Here is an 18577-nt window from a genome sequence, read left to right as displayed (position 1 = left end):
AGCGCAGCTGCAGGCAAGTCTTGATGACTGCGGGTTTCACGAAAGCGATGCAAAACTCAGCGCTGTCGACACAGCAGCACCACGACCGTAAAAACAGTACGCATAAATCAGGATGTCTGGTCATGCTATTCTTTCTACCACCTAAGACGATCGACGCCGTCTGTAGCTATGTCAAACACCCCTGCACTTTGACAGGCATTTGCAGGTTGCATTCTGTGCTACGGTACCTGAGCACAGTAGAAAAAGCATGAGCAAGCGTGTTTGCGGGCTCACAAAGGCGCACTACATGCTGAACGATGGAGTCATTAATGATCCTTAACTGGCGATGCTGAAATTAGCATATCCGTGATTCCACAATTCTACAGGGCTTTGTTGGCCGAATAACTACATCTTCCTTCGCAAAAGCGGTTTTCATGATACCAAGAGCGTTATTTTATTACCTCGCCGATATTGGTGCACATAGGAGATCATTGAACGACGGAGTGTTTAGCCTATATATATATAGGCTTATAATTATACCAGAAAGCGCACCCTGGAATAGCAGCGCTAGTGGCGGCACTTCTAAAGTGATGTTGTGATCAACCAAAGTGCGCTAGAAACGTTGTTGTGTAGCACCACTCTTCAGAACCAGGAAATAGAGAAGCACCTTCGTGATTATGCCCATGCCGACGCGTTTACGCCGGCAGGTATTCGAACAGTACGTCATTGCAATGGGAGTTAGCGCGTTTTGTCTTTAAGCGCAGCATCATAAAACCCGGTACCACTCACAGGTCACCGACCACAGCGTAACATTATTGATGAGAGCAAAACTTGTTCTCCTTATACGCTATCACGGCAGCAAGAGCTACGCTGATATTTAGTCATGGTTCTGCAGGGCTCTAATAAGCGAAAAAAATGCGATTTCAGCTCCGGGCGCAGTCACGTGGCTGAAGCGCCACCCGGTGGACTTCGGTTTGTTGAAACTGCAAGATACATTACACTGGGGAACTATTCCACGCAGTGCCCCTTTGCGAATCATCAGTATAGTGCTAAAGCCAACGGTAAAGGCAAAAGGTAGACACTGCAAATGACAAATTTGCTCTCGGAGCAAGGTTAAAGGCTGCCACTCCCGTCGTCAGAACGTGTCAGCCCCTCCATGCTGGCGGTGTTCAAGCCGCTGAGCATTGCTTGGACAATCTCGCTGCAAACGACTGCCTGCGACCCCACGTAATGTGTAACGATCCAGTGTCGAAAGCAGCAGTGGTCGCATTTTTGCGACACGCAGTACATGACTACAGTTTCTTGAAAGCATTTATTTGGCAGCATTTGAGCTCATTACCGTCCGAGTAGTTTCAGGATTCGGACTGAAAACCCCAAAATGGTCTATAACCACCATATTCAATAACAACATATCATCATAATGGTCTTATAACAGGGTCCCATTCGACCATATTTCACGCTGTTGGTTGTAGGATCATACGTTTTGGGTCTGGAGGATTACCCAATGCACCGAACTACGCAGCAGGACAGAGGTTCTCCGCCACGGCGATGTGCAGAGATGCACGCGCCTTGACTCGACCCGGAGGACACGTTTCCTGCCGATCGTGACGCGGATCCCGGCTCGTGATATGTTCCCGCACGCTGGCCACTTTCGTCGGCCGCGCGTGTGGCTCGGCGGCGGCCGCCACTAATTTCCGTGCATGCTGGGGCCCTTTGTTACATCGCCTCTCGAGAGGCGCTCTGCTTCTCTGGAACCTGGCGCTGCCTTGGGCAACGGTTTCTTTGGCAAATTCGGGATCGCCGACTGTTGAGTCGGAGCCCTTCTCAATCGCTCCGCGATTGCTCAGCTCTCTTTTGAAGAGAAAACTGTTTCTTGTTTCGTACTGCGTTATATGGGTTACCAACTATTTACACACTCATTTTAGCTAACGTCCTTGCCCTGCCTGACATATTGTTTTCTCTCTCTCTCTTTCACTTGAAACGGTCATTGTGGCTTAGTACCGTGGACGCTAAGAGAATGAAAAAGAGATTAAAAAATTTAAGGGAGCATGGTCCCTACAGAATACTGGAACTACTGGCCCATTTGGTGTAATGCATTTTTCCTGCTTTATCGGTGGTTTCGTGAAACTATAATGTCTCTTCGCACAGTATTTGAGCGTTCTCCCTAGGCAAAAGTGCGGAAAGTCACTCATCGCTGCGTTTCTTTCTTTAATTGACTGCATTTAATAAGGCGGTACTGCCCATATGTGGCAGCGGCTACGCCTTTTCTCTGACAAAGTAGTTCTGCTCATGATGTTCACAACAGCTACGACGATTAAGAAAAAAAATACACAAGGGCATTCGGGTACACATCTATAGGTACACAAAATATAAATGTTCTTGGGCAGTTCCAAGTGAGGCCTCTCTCGAGTGGCCCAGTCTAAGTACAACACTCCCGTACTGGGACGCAAGAGCCGCAAAGATGTGAAAACGCAAGGAAACACGTAAACAATATTGTTTGCTATATCAAAAGAAAAAGGAGAACAATACGAGCATGTAGAAGAACAAGAGTAAGAATAAAGAGATGGAACAAACCGTTATTTGATTTAGTAGCCTCTTGATATTTCTGATTCCTTAATTATTTTACTATTGCGTTTGTAGCAACGGGTTGCAATTTTTCTGATGACCATGGGCCCAGAATTTTTCCAAATATATGGTTAGTACTCACCTGTCCCAAGCACGTAGCTTCGCCAGAAGCTTTTAGTGGGAGTGCCAGTGCAGAACCGCAGGTCTTGCTAGCTCAGGCCGATCTCTCCGCCCTTCTATTAATTATCTCTCTCGCTCTCTCTGTTTCCCTATATTACACAATTGCGGCTGTTTCATCCCCTATTGGCGACATGGCTAAGCAATTTTGTTCGTTTTCTTGGTCCGCGCCCTGCCTTAGCGCATTAATTTCCTGGAGGCGCAGGTCCCGAACGCCGGACAATGCTAAGTATCGTTGGGCGTTGCACAGCATTCAAGGCATCTAGGGACACGCCTACAATAATCCGATAAGAGGTAGGTTTGTACCGGCGCCACAAGTTTTGGACAGCCTATCTCCATTTATTCACTCATAACACTTACCTCGCCATATATACGCGTTCCTGCATACCAGCTACGGCGTGAGAAGGTGGTATGAAACGGAAAAGTCAGAGCACCTTACAGCGTGTGAAATCAAGTGCAGCATGTATGGTTGCGTCGAGTGAAACTAATTTGTCTGGATTTCAAAAAAGAAGCTAGATATGACAATAAGGCATTGAAAGATAGATAAAGAAAATGCCAGAATTGGCAACTGAAGCCATGATGGCTACTGAAGCTACGACCCCCATTGCCGCGCACGATGTTAGAATGTTAATCTATATGTCTAAGGTCATCTCCTCCTCTTGTTTCTCAAACATTTTTGTCACTTTCACTGCACTATAATCTCCTCCTCTTGTTTCTTAAACATATTTATGTCAATTTAACTGCACTATAATCTCCTCCTCTTTTTTCTTAAACATTTTTATGTCAATTTAAGTGCACTATAATCTCCTCCTCTTTCTTCTTAAACATTTTTATGTAACTTTAACTGTACTATAATCTCCTCCTCTTGTTTCTTAAACATTTTGTGTCACTTTAACTGTACTATAATCTCCTCCTCCTGTTTCTTAAACATTTTTACGTCACTTTAACTGCACTATAATCTCCTCTTTGTACTTAAACATATTTATGTCAATTTAACTGCACTATAATCTCCTCCTCTTTTTTCTTAAACATTTTTATGTCAATTTAAGTGCACTATAATCTCCTCCTCTTTCTTCTTAAACATTTTTATGTCACTTTAACTGTACTATAATCTCCTCCTCTTGTTTCTTAAACATTTTTACGTCACTTTAACTGCACTATAATCTCCTCTTTATACTTAAACATTTTTATGTCAATTTACCTGCGCTATAATCTCCCCCTCGTTTTTCTTAAACATTTTTATGTCACTTTAACTGCGCTATAATCTCCTCCTCTTGTTTCTTAAACATTTTATGTCACTTTACCTGCGCTATAATCTCCTCCTCTTATTTCTTAAACATTCGTATGTCACTTTAACTGCACTATACTCTCCTCCTCTTGTTTCTTAAACATTTTGTGTCACTTTAACTGTACTATAATCTCCTCCTCCTGTTTCTTAAACATTTTTACGTCACTTTAACTGCACTATAATCTCCTCTTTGTACTTAAACATATTTATGTCAATTTAACTGCACTATAATCTCCTCCTCTTGTTTCTTAAACATTTTTACGTCACTTTAACTGCACTATAATCTCCTCTTTATACTTAAACATTTTTATGTCAATTTACCTGCGCTATAATCTCCCCCTCGTTTTTCTTAAACATTTTTATGTCACTTTAACTGCGCTATAATCTCCTCCTCTTGTTTCTTAAACATTTTATGTCACTTTACCTGCGCTATAATCTCCTCCTCTTATTTCTTAAACATTCGTATGTCACTTTAACTGCACTATACTCTCCTCCTCGTTTTTCTTAAACACATTTATGTCACTTTAACTGCGCTATAATCTCCTCCTCTTGTTTCTTAAACATATTGTATCCCTTTAACTGCAGTATAATCCCCTCCTCTTGATTTTTAAACATTTTTATGTCAATTTAAGTTCACTATAATCTCCTCCTCTTCTTCTTAAACATTTGTATGTCACTTTACCTGCAGTATAATCTTCACTTTCTTCTTAAACATTTTTATGTCACTTTAACTGTGCTATAATCTCCTCCTACTGTTTCTTAAACATTTTATGTCACTTTAACTGCACTATAACCTCCTCTTTTTTCTTAAACATTTTTATGACATTTTAACTGTACTATCGTGATTGTGCATGGCCGACCGCCTTCACTAGTAATGTCCAGCCATTACGACTGGCTGGAATTTGCTCTCAGGAACAATTCTAGGAAAGGAGCTTTTTGTGAATACGGGCCCTGAACCCTTATTCACAAGAACATTCTTATGATAGAGCTGTTTCTAAGAGCAGGTGCCAGCCAACGGTAATGTTGGACATATTTATTTATTTATTGGTATTAGTGCTATGATTATTATGATGATGATGATGGTGGTGGTGGTGGTGGTGGTGGTGGTGGTGGTGGTGGTGAAGTTGTGAGCCTTCGCTTGAATTTTTAGCCAATACCCCACAGTGGCTATGCGCTTTCAGCAAAGGTTCAACGAAACGAAACAAAACGAGGGGGTTCCTGAACCACCAGTTCTGTTCCGTTTCGTGCCAAGCTCCGTCAAAATATTTCTTATAAGGTATGCGAAGTGGCACGAGCAAACTTCATTGTGCATTTCTAATGGCACCGCCAAGACGGCCGAGCTCGCGTCGGTTGCTCTCTGTAAGGCCTAGACCGGGATAATGTAACCATTTCATTCCAGTTATTTTCCTTCTCATGCCTCGTCAGTGCATCAAATGGTGCTCCGCCTATATTATCACCAGGATCAGCCGGTTGCGAGCGGTGGATGAAAAAAAAAAAGGAACGCATTCTAGCGAAACGAATCAGCCCTGGAGATCAGCATTTGCTCCCAACCCAACATGAATTCGACCATCCCGGTGGCCGCACAAGTTCATGGATAAAGCCGGTTGCGGTGTATGGCGTAAGATGAAATAATGAAGACTCGCACACACAAAACGTTCTTCCGCTATAATTGTTCGTAAGAGAAAATTCCAGCCGTTCCTTATATTAGCGAAGGCGGCCAGCCAACGGCAAAGAGCGCTTACGAACGAAAAGCATTGTTACTTCGGCAAAGGAATATTACAAATAATTATACGACACTGCGCCTTGCGGCGAAGCCTCCCCACACTATTTTGAAATTAAATGCTCCATTTTCGCTGCGCAAACTGAAAGCAAGGAAAAACTTCCGCGACTTAGTATACGTCAGCCAAACTGGCGTGCTTCCACATTACAAATCAAACGATAGAGTAAGCACGGCTCACTAATAACGGCTGGGCGTATGACGGCAGCCAAATGTCTAAAAAGTTTCGTAGGTGTCAAACACACCTGCCGCACAATTCGACACTTCTATTTCTTGTTGCTACCGTCATTTTCAACTTTTAATGGGAGTCATTCTTTACCTCACTTTTGGCGCTGTTAGTTGAGTAAATAGGTTTCTCTTTCGCCTCGCTTTCATGAAGAGAAGAAAAAAATAATGTGCAACTGATGCCGGAATGGATCCTGTGCCGTACAGATAGCAGACGGGTGCTCTAATCACTAAGCCACGATCGCTTTTTTTTTTCATGGTATTTCTTCTGCATACTTCGACAAAGTGCATACTGAAGCGCTACCTGTTAAAGCCTCGTTAAGTAGGAAATGCATTTTTAAATCTAAAGCTTTACCGGCCGCGACCTTGCGATTTCGCCGTGGCGGTGCTCCGAGGAGGCACAAGACGTCACAACGCGCGCCTCGTCACGAATATTTCTCTCTCTCTCTTTCTTTCTCTCTTTCTTTCTTTCTCTCTCTCTAGTCACTACTGCGCATGCGCCACTAGTAGCACCGAGCCACAGGTGTTCCGCCGCTGCGCCGCACCTTTCCGCCGCCGCCGTTTGGTATAATGTCACACCGCGTTCCTCGTCGTTGCGCTGCCCTCCACTCGCTTCGCCAGCTGCGTCGCATGCCTGATAACATGTCTGGAGGATTGAAAAAGAGGGCTCGCGTGCGCCGCAATCACAGTTGAGGCGGCAGTATTGACGGCGACAATTCTGATAAGCAAGAGGAGATCTGGAATCGACATCGGAACGAGATGAAGAGGAAACGAATCGCCCAGGAAACACACGAACAGCGCGCTGAACGACTGGCTAAACGCCGCAACATAGCTAAACAACCAGACTAACCTGGACTTGCAATAAAGATTAACCAAAGCTAACCATGCTATGTCTTAGCTTTCGCTACGTATATACTGGCATAGCCGAGCTAAACCATTGCCAATTTTTTGTATCTTCGATTAACTGTCGTCTCTGTAATGTACCGGAAACTATAGAACACTGTTTTATTGACTACAAGGACGCCAGGTTATTTGGGGACGCTATGCAAAGGACTTTTAAAAAGTGTCTTGGTGTTTATCTTCATACAAGACGATATCTTATTCCACCTAAATGTGAAGACGCGCCTTTCGACATGCTGCTACTTATGGCGTTCCTAAGTTTATGGAGAAGTGACATGTTAGGTCGCAATGCAGAACCAATTGTATCTTCGCAGTCATATTTCACTCAGATGATTTCCCACCTGAAAGACTTATATGATCAAAGAGACTTCCAAACAGTTGGAATCTACTGTTTCTACTGTTGATGGAGTGTATCCTTTTGCCTCCCTTTTAGAGAACTGTTTACTGCAATAATTGTACTATGAAGTGTGTCTCTTGTTCTTGTGGACGCCGCTGTGGTTATTTTGGCCGCTACGTAAATATCTTACGCATGTATGTTTATAAATGTAATAGCTAGGCCACAATCGCACGCACGCGCACATCTCTCGTTCCAAAGGCAGCCGACTCTTTGAAACATCCGGCGTGCGCGCCATATACCACCCTCTCGTCTTCTTTCCTTATGATAGCCCGCTATCTGAGGCGTCGTGTTAGACTGCACTATCTATTGGACCGGTCCCCTTCGGCCACTACTTTCCTCGTAGTACTTTTTCAGTACTTTCCTCACTACGAGGAGCTGTGCAACCTTGTAAAGACTTTAAGATCGCCTAAAATAATGAAGTTTTAACATTTCTACACTGAAGTACAAATGCCATAATCATGTTAACATACACCACATGAAATCGCCATGTGTACGTACGATTGTAAAATGCGTACTCGCTGATGTCTTCACAATCCATGTTTCTCTCGCTTACGTTCGTCCACTACCTAAGTAGAAACCAATAATCCCCATGCTGTAGGCCCGCGTAAAACGGACGGCGTAGAAATCACGCCATTTCCGTCATACGCTCGCCTACAACGTGATTGTCGTCATGCTGCTGTCATCACCCACACGTACGCTCGCAATCGCCACACACAACTACTCAATCGTTAGGAACACGTTGGTCCACCTGGTATCGTTATGCTGAACCTCAAACAATGCTGGATCGCCAGGTACCTGCAAAATCCTTCGCATTACATATATTTCCCCACTGCGGAGGATCTGAAAAATATTAGAGCGCAGCTCGCCTGTTACTGTGGCGAGCGTCGGCGTCGGCGTAACCGAGCGAACGAGCACAATGAAAGATGAAAGCGAACGCAGAGCGCAGATGGGGATCGAAGACGCGAAGAGGAAAGCGGAAGAGGAGGAAAGTGAAGCCATGAGGCGGAAAGCGGATGAGAAGCGTATGGCGAAAGGGTGAGAGGAAAATCGTAGTGCGGCGACGATGGCTACGAGCTGGCGCCAGATTAGTGCGCATCGTCTGGGAAGTCTGGCGGCGGCGGCGGCTGCTTTTGCAACGCGTCACCCACGCGCTAGCTCTCGCGATCTCCAGATTAGCGAACCAGTAACGCCACACTTCTCTCTGTTTGCAACGTGCCGCATGGGACAGATTGTCCATGCCAGTTAATATATCGCGAAATGAAAACACGTATACAGCTGCGCTCAAATTTCGCATTGGGGGGTATATCGTAATCGTCGGTGGACTTTTTTTTTTCTTTTTCTTTCAAAAAACATTTAAGTGAGAAAGAAAGGTTACCTATAACGACTGTTTGAATATCAGTCATGGCATCGCAGTGTAACAGAAAGCAGAGCTAGTTGGTAAGGATTCATAATGCAAAGAAGGGTTACGGCGTGCCGACACGGACACAAGAGAAGATGTGTTGTCCACTTCTCAGGCAAAGCAGGGCGCTGCAAACGTTACGATTACAGTGCGCTAACTACAAGCGTGTCGAGCCAACTCCTCGTCATAACACAAGGCCGGTCCATTTCGATCCGTGACATCATGCAGCCTTGTTTGACTGTCATAAAATCTAATGGAGACGCTCCCGAGTAAGCCGCGGTGATTTTAACGTCACCGCTTTCGTCATGCTCGGCTTGGCAATGGCAACTTCGGTCTAAGTAGCATGACGTCATAAAGCAGAGTGCACAGGCCTGCTAGCTATAGGAGGCGTTGGTCGAGCGCGAGGGATCGAGGCTTCTGTCGGTGCACATGGTCAAAACGATGTGCTGATCCAGGAGGAGTTCGTTCACACGGGCTTTCGTTCGTGGTGGCCGTTTATAAACAGATAAGTTAGCTTTGGTTCCACTCCTAATGTGCTTCGTATTTTCCAATCAGACGCTCCTTTTCAGGTTAACCTCCACACATTTCTCTATCGATACCTTCTCGCTCCATTTAACCGCACAGTGATAGCGCACAAATGATCGTTACATGGTGGGCAGATGACACGTTATCAGAAACTATTGCAAGCGAAGAAGACGCGCAAGGAACGCTGTTGACCGATCAAGAACATCGGCTCTAGCAGGAGGCGTAACAACGCAGGGCAGCGGTGAGCAAAGCACGACGTGTGGGCCGCAGTCGCGCCAGCTTCAAGGGCGGCCCGTCGGCCAGGAGAGATGCCCGGCTAACCGGGCTTCTGGGTCAGCTAGCTTGTCAGCGACGGCCGCGCCTGCTAGCGTTGACCGGTCGCGCGCCGCAGTGGCGAGCACTTCGTTAGGAGGGGAGATGACCACGAAAGCCGGCGTATTTTTAGGCGTCTCCGCCGCGCACTGGTGCTTCTCCCTCCGGGATGCTCGCCTCTGCGGCGATCAAAAGGGATGATGCCTCGCGCGCGCCGTCTCCGTGCATTCACGATGTGCCATTCAGGCGCCGCGCTGATTGTCGCATCTGAATGCCGCCGTGTGTGCGGAGGGAGTGTGGCTGCATAGATGAGTGCTTGACGCCACATTCGAGGTCAGCGGGCGGTTGCCAGGATGCTGGGCCAAGCCAGATGAGACGATCGAGCGTAAGGGGGGATCCGCATTTCTGCACACATGCCTGTCAATCGTTTGGGCGCGAGGCTATAGTGGCCACTCACTCTGGTACCAACGCAGGGCACACGAAGCTGCATTCCTTGCACGAAGCGCCATTTTACGTAGCGAAGTAGACAGTTTAGCGTGACAGGTGTCGCGCACCAAGAGTCCCCCCTGGTGTGGGGACGCCTGAAACATCCGCTTTCAGCACTAGCTGTGTCTCAAGCTTGAGAGATGTCCAGCTGTGCGTGAAATTACTCTTACCGCGACGCGTCCTTAGTCCATTCTGGTTGTAGAATAAACAATGGGAGATGACGCATAAGCCGTACTGAATTTTTCGCAAATAATGGGCTCGGTAATCAAATATTCAACAGGGGAACGAAAATCATAACGATTAAAATATGCGTTCACAAATTGTTACACATAAAATAAAATCTAATAATGGAATAAATAGAGAATAGCACACTAGCAAGTTAACCCAGTTGTCCGGTCTGCCCTGGTGTTAGTGGTGTTCTAGGTGAGTGCGGTATTCGATATATCAAAGCTTGTTGCAAGCAAAGTCCACTTTCGGCTGTCGTTTTAACACTGTCTTTTTTTACTTGCTTTTGTTTGACCGTCTTGAAGCGAGCTTGAAGGGACATACCACGAGGCAGACATTGTTCGCGCAGCCACCTAGCTGAAGTCAGTTTAAGCATCAGTTAGCGTGTCCACGCCTTCCTTTGACGCATAACGTGATGGTGGCATGATCGAACTTAGCAGCTCACTTGATGTTCGCAAAGGTTTATGCGCCCGGACGGACTAGAACAGCGAAAACTCTGCACCGCCACTCCCGAGTGCTTTTCCTCTGTCTCTGACGGCGCCGAACATTTACCACACGTCGACTGGAGTTTGGCAATGGCTCGGCATTTGAATCCTGCGTTGCCACGAAGCCCGCCTCGGGAATACAGGGTTCTCGGAGAGTGGTATATCAGGCGTTTATAGCACACGCTTACGGCAGGAGAAGACAAAATAACGTTGGTGTAACTTTTAAACGCTTGAGCGACTGCTAGTATCTGAGTGGTAGGCACGCAAGAATTTGCGTGCGCCTGTTAGCTATCTGTCGTCACGCCGATATTTCCACAGATGTTTTTACCCAAAAACAATGTGGAGCGAGGGCCTATAACCTATGTCCTCTTGTCCCTCATAAACATCATTGTGCATATATATATTACAACTAGAGCCAACGACATGTGCGCGTTTTTATTTCTCCTACTGCTGTTTCCCAAAAACATGCACTTCAAAACAAAATATCAATGACTACACTATCACTCGGTTTGTTTGTTTTTTTTTCCTTTTTTTTTCACATCTCCAACTCCAAGGTGTCTAAATATCGTTCGTATTATGCGTTCTTCAAATGAAAAAAAAAAGAAGACCCTTGGAGGAGGTTTTGCTTCCGTGCTTTTGAAGCGAGAAGGGAGTAGGTTCGCCTTTCAAAAGCGCACTGCATAATTAAAGGGCTACCGAATTATTTCGCTACTATTTGGGCTTTCGTGTAATAATGTAATGTCCATGACTTCCCACGAATTTCGGTCCTAAAGATATTCCGCAGTGACAATCAGAACAAGACGCTTGACTTTGTGTGAAGCAAAGTGACGGTATACCGACGTGTGTCGACCAGATCAACTTTGCTTAATCTGGTCACCACACCGTTGTGTCTGGGAAACATCTACAGAGAAACCGGTATTTGCAACCAGACGTTTGCAGTGTATTTAGAGGACTCCTAGCAAGCATTTTGCAGTGGCCACTCAAGTGAAAAAGTAGAAGGAAGCACGCAGTGCAACGTGCAAAGGCTCAGAGGCCAAGGGCCGCTTTCTGGAGCGGCGTGATCGATACTGTATACTTTGCCACGCGCTCTCCTGCGGTGCCCGCGGCGTGCTTGCGCATTCGGCGCCGCAAGTCACGTCAGCGGCGCGATATGTCGGGCGCGCATCGCGAGCGACCCAACACCTTGAAACGTTTGCGGCTGCACGACTGCTACACGCCCGACGAGGAGCGAGAGCGAGGACGTCGGTCGACTCTGGTTGCGCCGCTTTGTAAATCGGCGTTCCGCCGCCGCGGAAAGCCGATCCGCCGGACTCTCGACCGGCGATCGGCCCGCGTCGGGGCCCCCTTTATTAGCACGAGCCGGGGCCGCTGTTCGTGACCACACGTATATGCAAGCGTCGGGCTGCTTGTCCGCTCGACCAGCGACGGAAAAGCCCGAGGGTCGGCGATTCGGCGCCGGCGCACAGAGGCAACCACTTCGAGCTCGGTCCGCTAAAGGAGCGGTAGGTTTTCGTTCGAGTTTTGTTCGCGTTGAACATTTCTTGCTGCGTGTTGAAACTGCGATAGTACTGCGATACTGAACTACGCTCACACGACGTTGCGCGCCCAGTCAGACCATGTGACGGTAAATATAGAGCATACTTTTATCTCAATGTTTTGATTTTCGGTATTTAACGCACTCCATGATCTTTTTTCAATATGCCACGTGCTTTTTTTATTGCAAAAACAGTTAAGAAACTTGAAACTACTGTGTCTTCCTAATCGTCCTTCGCACCGTCATGCCGCCGCGTCATCGTGCATATACTGTAAAAATGTTTACACCCTTAAGAGTGTTTTTTTTTTTTGTCACACTGGTCACACCCTTAGCTTTAGGGTCTTACAAAAAATTTATACAGGACGACAACGGAGCTCTAATTAGACATGCGATGACAAAAGGCGTAGTTGACTACGTAATCATTCTGACAGGCTTGGGCGCACAGAAATGTCCAACTGGAGAGGTTCACACCTCTCCTTGCGAAATTCTCTTGTCCGATATTTCTTCGCGCCCAAGGCTGTCAGAATGATTATTTTAGTTTTCAAATATGTTTTTTTGTCATCGCACTGCCTAGTTACACTATGAACACTTTCCGTACGACGCCCATTGGGAATCGTTAGCCAGCTAACTATGGTTTGAAACGCCGATTTCGAGACTTTCCGCGCCGCTCACGGACACGCTGCGCTTTCGGACGTGAAGGAGGGGAACTGTTCTTTTGTTTCCTAAGCAGTTCGCCTTATTCCCCCAGGCGGTGATCTTCGAACCCGCGCCGAAGTTTGGCGATTACCAAAGCAGAAAGCAAACATGGCCGCCTCCGGCATCGGCGCGCGCGCTTCGAAACATCGCAGATCTCGCGATTCCGCTGCGTCTGCGGTTGATCTTATCGATGTATCGGGCAGCAACGAGTCTGAGGAGGCTGCCTTTTTGTCGGGATTTGACTCTGAGACCGACGACAACGCAAGTCAGCCCGGAACATCGACGCCCGCAGGCTGGCACGCCAAACTGCAGTACTTGCACTTAAACTTTTGTAGTGGAATACCTGTTCAATGAAAAAGTTTGATTCTTTTCGGAGATAGTGCCAATTAGATTGCTGTGCATTTTGTATATGTCATAAATTTTGTTAAATTTTTTTTCTGAGTAGGTACAAGCGTGTCTTTACAAGCTTTGTTCAGTTTTATAATACAATCTTGATTTTGGCAATTAATATCTGTTTTATGACATCAATCTCGTTAATAAAAATTTTATGCTGAAAAGTGCATTCCTTCTGCCTTTTGTTTAAGTATTACATAAAATATATATAGAGTGCAGTAGTTCCTTCAGAAAAAAAAATCTGACTTAACCTACAAAAAACGCCTATTTTCCCTATGGCAGAGAAAGAGTTAAACAAACGTACACCCTTTAGGGTATATATTTGCCACACAACAATGATCGTCATCTGTCTTGCCTGCGTTTCCTTTCTTGAAAACGCTGCGCTCGCAACTTTCCTGCCAATAACGCTCTGTCACGCTGATAACGCAGATGCCTCGTGAATTGGAAGTACTGGGCTCGTGGGGTTAAAGAAAGGAAATGCGGACAAGGCAAGTGTCGATTATCGTTGTGTGGCAAGATACGACCCAAAGGGTGTAATCTTACTTAAGAGTGTAGAACCCCGTTGTTGGCCTCTATACATTTTTCTAAGGCCCTAACGGTAAGGGTGGTATCAGTGCGACAAGAAAACAGCCTTAGCGGTGTAAACAGTTTCACAGTGCATGAGTCGTTATCGTGTCCTCGTCGTCGGATCACCTACTCGTCCTCACCATCACGAATAGCGAAGAAGCATAAACCTCTGGCCACAATGGGGACCAAACTCATGACCCTTCGCCAATGCGTGATCGGGAGCTGAACGTGATTACCACGACTGGGATATCACGCAGATTTCTTGCTTGTGAGGGGCTTTGTTGACTACGCAGGCTCTTGATACGGGCGGCTTCTGGACACGCATTTAGGAAGCCCAGCATTCAGTACTGAAGCGGAGCAGGTTGTACGCATTGCGAAGCTCGCGGGAAGATGGCCGACGCGAGAGGCTGCCGCACAACAGCTCGGGGACAGCTTCGATGCGATGCCGTTGCAATACGCTCGTGCAGCTGTAAGTGGCGTGCGACGAGGCACTCATTCGCAGCTCGGCTTTCAGGGCATCAGTCGTTCTCTGCAGAGATGCCTTTCCGGCGTGTTGAATGTCAATCACTGAAGCGTCGCCGTCATGCTGCCGCTGTCCTCGCCTTTGTCGTTGTCTTAATTCGTACCGTTGCTGCTGTGCGTTGGAACGAGCGAGTTGGCAAGCATATGGCAAGGTTTGAAAGCTTAGGCGAAGACACGGACACGAGAGGGACTTTAACAAACACTGACTGTCAACTGAAAGGTCGTCAGAAAAGAAGGACGGCGCACAAAAATATGGTCTTGGGAATGCAGCGCCAAAGCGCCGATCATGAGTCATTGAAGTTTCTGCATTGTATAAATAGTGGTTCTTGTCGTCTGTCTAACACAAAATACTTAACACGTGCTAGGACAAGGCATTTCCGTGAGCTTAAGTTGAGGCCTTTCTTTGCGTGTACTAATACGTTCGAGTACATTTCTTTTCTTGGAACAATTGATCCCTGGAATTCATCATCAGGTGAAACACATTCGCGTTCCCACTATACCAGTTTTTTAGGCATGATTGAGCATATTTCATTGCTCATATCTAAAGTGATTTGGTTCCATGTTATTCGATGTGGTCATTTTATGCAACTTTAACTGCGGAAATTTCATTATTTATTTTTCTTTTTTTGTGTGTGTACATGTGTTCCCTTACTGCTATAGCCCCAAATGGGACTGCAACATACGTAAATAAATAAATTTATTCATTCATAAACAAGCGCTGTATCACGTTCATTCATTCAAATAACTTTATTCAGTGCCCTGCGATTTGGTGGGGTGGGCCTGGGCCCCGCCTAGGTTTCGGCCAGGGGTTGTTGGCCCTTGGCGGCTTCCTCGGCTCGCTGGACGGCCCAGAGTTGGTGCTGCAGGTCCGAGCTGAGCAACGCAGACTCCCAGCGCGCGCGGAGGCTGTCGCTGTTTGAGGATGCATCACCGTTATCCTGTATTACAGCCGTACATTCCCATAGGATATGCTCCAAGGCGCAATGTCTGCACTGGTCCGTCGTGTATAAATCTGGGTGTATTAGGTGCATAATAGCTAGACTCGTATATGATCTGGTCTGTAACTGCCGCCATTCGACAGACTGGTTTTTGCTTAATTTTGGGTGAGGCGGCGGGAATGTACGCCTCTGCAATCTATGGGGTTGGGTAATTTCATGAAATCTGGTCATTCGATCTTTCCACTTCCATTCATGAGTAGTCGCTGAGGCGGGGCTAACCGAGGCTCGGTCCGTAAGCTCTCGAGCCATGCGGTGCGCCACCTCATTGCTACCATCTGATAATGTGTGAGCGGGTGTCCAGATGAGATCGGGACACTTTTGTCGCGGTTATTAGCTAATTTTAGGAGTCGTAGTGCCTCTGGGGAGATTCGACCGTTGGCGAAGTTTCGTATGGCAGTCAGGGAATCATTGATGATTATGCCCGCTTGTGTTTGTGCTATGGCTAGCGCAATAGCTATTTCCTCTGCGGTTTTTGCGTGTGGCATGTTGACTGTAGCGCTCGTAGTGCATTTTCCCTCGTAATTTATCGCCACTGCTGTGTAGGCGCGCTTGTGTCTTTATCTAGCTGTGTCTACAAATGTGGTGTCCTTGCTGCTACCGAATTTCTTCTGTATATTGCGTGCTCTGCTTTCCCGTCCACCCTGGTGGTGGGTAGAATATATATTCTTGGGTATTGGAGGGATGGTTATCATGTCCCTGATGTGTCTGGGTTTATCTACTTTGACGCCATGTTGAGTATGATATACCTTATACCTAGACGATCCAATATTTGCCTACCTGTTTTAGTTTTGGACAGGCGTTCGTATTGTGCTATTCGTTGTGCCTCGATTAACTCATCCAGTGTATTGTGGAGACCTAGCTGCAGTAGTCTATCGTTGCCAGCTGGTGATGGAGAGTCCGATTGCTTGCTTGTAGATGTTTCTGATTAAGCAGTCTAATTTGTATTTTCCTGACGAGTACCATCGTAGGTACGATGCCACTTATACTATTCTGCTTATCACAATCGCCTGGACTAGTTTAAGCAGATTGCCTTCTTTCATTCCACTATGTTTGTTGGCTATTCGTTTAAGTAGCCACATGATTTGAGATGTTATATCTTCTAATTTGCGTATGGTCTCTCCATTGTAGCCGTTACATTCCGTGATGAGGCACAATACTCTGATCTTTTTAACCTTGGGTATGGGCGTACCATCTCCCGCAGTTAGGTGAATTTGCGGATTGTTTCGTTCCTCGTAGTTGCGTGGTTTTCGGCCACGTCGCGATGCTACCTAAATGAGGAGCTCAGATTTCCCTGCCGAAGTCAGGTTCCTGCTAGGTATTGTTCAACTGCTTCTATTGCACGTTGTAATGTGTTTTCAACCTGTCCACCGTTGTCATCGCTCACCCAGAGGGTGATATCGTCAGCGTAGATGGTATGATTGAGGCCATCGATTTCCTGTAGCTTTGCTGGTAATCCAATAAGAGCCAGGTTAAACAGCATCGGTGACATTACTGAACCTCGGGAGGTACCTGCGCTTCCGATCTGTGTATAATGACGTTCCGCTGCTGAGGCGCGGGAATGTACAGTTTCGAACCCGGCCAAATATAGCAAAGCGTGTGATGGAAGGAGTGGAGGGGAAAGGGGACTGGAGGGCGCAGAATTCAAAAGCGCCGTACACAGAGATTTCTGTTTTACTTCAGCTTGTAACGAAATTTCAGCATAATACGGTAAACAGCGCAACCGCGATACAGGGTGTTCTAGCTAGCCAGAGTTTTAAAATATGCAAATGCCGCCTAGCTGGACAGAACGAAGCTAATGTTGTTTACCGTCGCTTGGAGATGCTCAAAATTTTTTTTTCATTCCGCCTAATTAGATAATTAGTATTAATTAACCAACTTCTTGAATATTTCAATTGGATGAAAAGTGTCAATGAGAAAATTGTAGAGCGACATGAAAAACTCTCCATACATCTTTCTGTTGCTCAATATGTGCTACATAGAAGTGTTTTTCCGAGCACGAAAGCCCGCGAATGCACGCAAAGGTTCCACGGCGGATTACCTCATATATATATATATACTCGGCCCGTGCATGTAAGTCTCCGAGAGAGTGCGTGTCGCGTGTTGCCGACCGCAGCGAGACTCAAGCACGCGAGCGCCGAGCACGACATCAGTGACGGGGTGGTAAATAAGCGTTATTATACAGGGATGGCTCCTATCGAAGAACTGTGCGTGGCAGAAGTGGGTGGTAGAAAGGTTACGGCGGGCTACCAACTATTCGTCTCGCCAGACGTGCAGCACGCCGAACTCGTGCGCGAGCGCAAGTAGAACTCGTGGGGAGTCGACTTTCGGTCATCATGCCATTCATCATATATACCAACGTGGAAGAACGTTGAAAATAAGTGCACGCGTTGGTCTTGCATGGATTTCTGGACGAGGATTTGCCAGACTCGAGGCAGTCCGCGGGACATGGTATGCGTGCAGAGTGGCGTTATCTACAAAGTGAGATTCTGCTTGATAGATTGGGTTAGTTGACCGCATTTCTGGTTGCTATTACGGTAACAGGCAAAAGGTCTTGTCACATGGTGAATTAGGAAGGGGACTCGACAGGTGTAGCTCGAGTTCCATCCGTACTCTGGGTTCCGCAGTGGCTCGGAACCCGATTAGATCTGCGCCCTGATCTTGATATGAAAAGTGCTTGATCGCTCCAGTGATCTCGAAGTAAGTTATACACAGTCTTCACAGGCGTCACGCAACGTAACCAATTCCGCTTGGTATAAGCGGCCGCTATGACTGGGCACCCTGGCTATACTCGGCACAGTCGCGCAGGTTCTGCGCAATAGACTTTGTATACATTTTGCTGCGCTTTCTTGGCCATGATCACCATGCCGGTCTGCGTAAAAACAGAAGCAAGACTTTTGTGAAACCGACCTACACAGAGCCAGGCCTCGTTTTATTTCTCTTGCCCAAAATAATAACTTGGCGGCGTGCTTATGTGCTTTGAAAACCGTGGACCGTGCGACTGGCTCGTATGAACATAACGAAGTTGAAGGATCAACAACGTGCGCATTTGTGGTCGCCACTTTATGATAACGAAGATTTGTGAATCCCGTTAATTTGTGTAGTTCTTGTTCATTTTATGTACCGATCT

The 18577-nt window shown here is 46.5% G+C and overlaps 2 protein-coding genes and 1 long non-coding RNA gene across 7 annotated transcripts in view; 2 read left to right on the top strand and 1 right to left on the bottom strand.

Annotated features, from left to right (window-relative positions):
* Window positions 1–18577, top strand: part of LOC135916335 (heat shock 70 kDa protein 12A-like) — a 184703-nt gene that overhangs the window by 31470 nt on the left and 134656 nt on the right. The window lies entirely within an intron of this gene.
* LOC135915289 (uncharacterized) overlaps window positions 1–18577 on the bottom strand; it is a 223993-nt gene that overhangs the window by 171869 nt on the left and 33547 nt on the right. The window lies entirely within an intron of this gene.
* LOC135916400 (uncharacterized) lies at window positions 11982–13532 on the top strand. Its single transcript, XR_010568921.1, has 2 exons — window positions 11982–12242; window positions 13023–13532. It is a non-coding gene; the product is annotated as an uncharacterized lncRNA (long non-coding RNA).

The sequence above is a fragment of the Dermacentor albipictus genome, chromosome 1 (genome assembly GCF_038994185.2).
Source record: "Dermacentor albipictus isolate Rhodes 1998 colony chromosome 1, USDA_Dalb.pri_finalv2, whole genome shotgun sequence".
Classification (NCBI taxonomy): Eukaryota; Metazoa; Arthropoda; class Arachnida; order Ixodida; family Ixodidae; genus Dermacentor; species Dermacentor albipictus.
The sequence above is the reverse complement of the archived record's forward strand: the minus strand, read 5'-3'. Positions and strand labels throughout refer to the sequence as shown.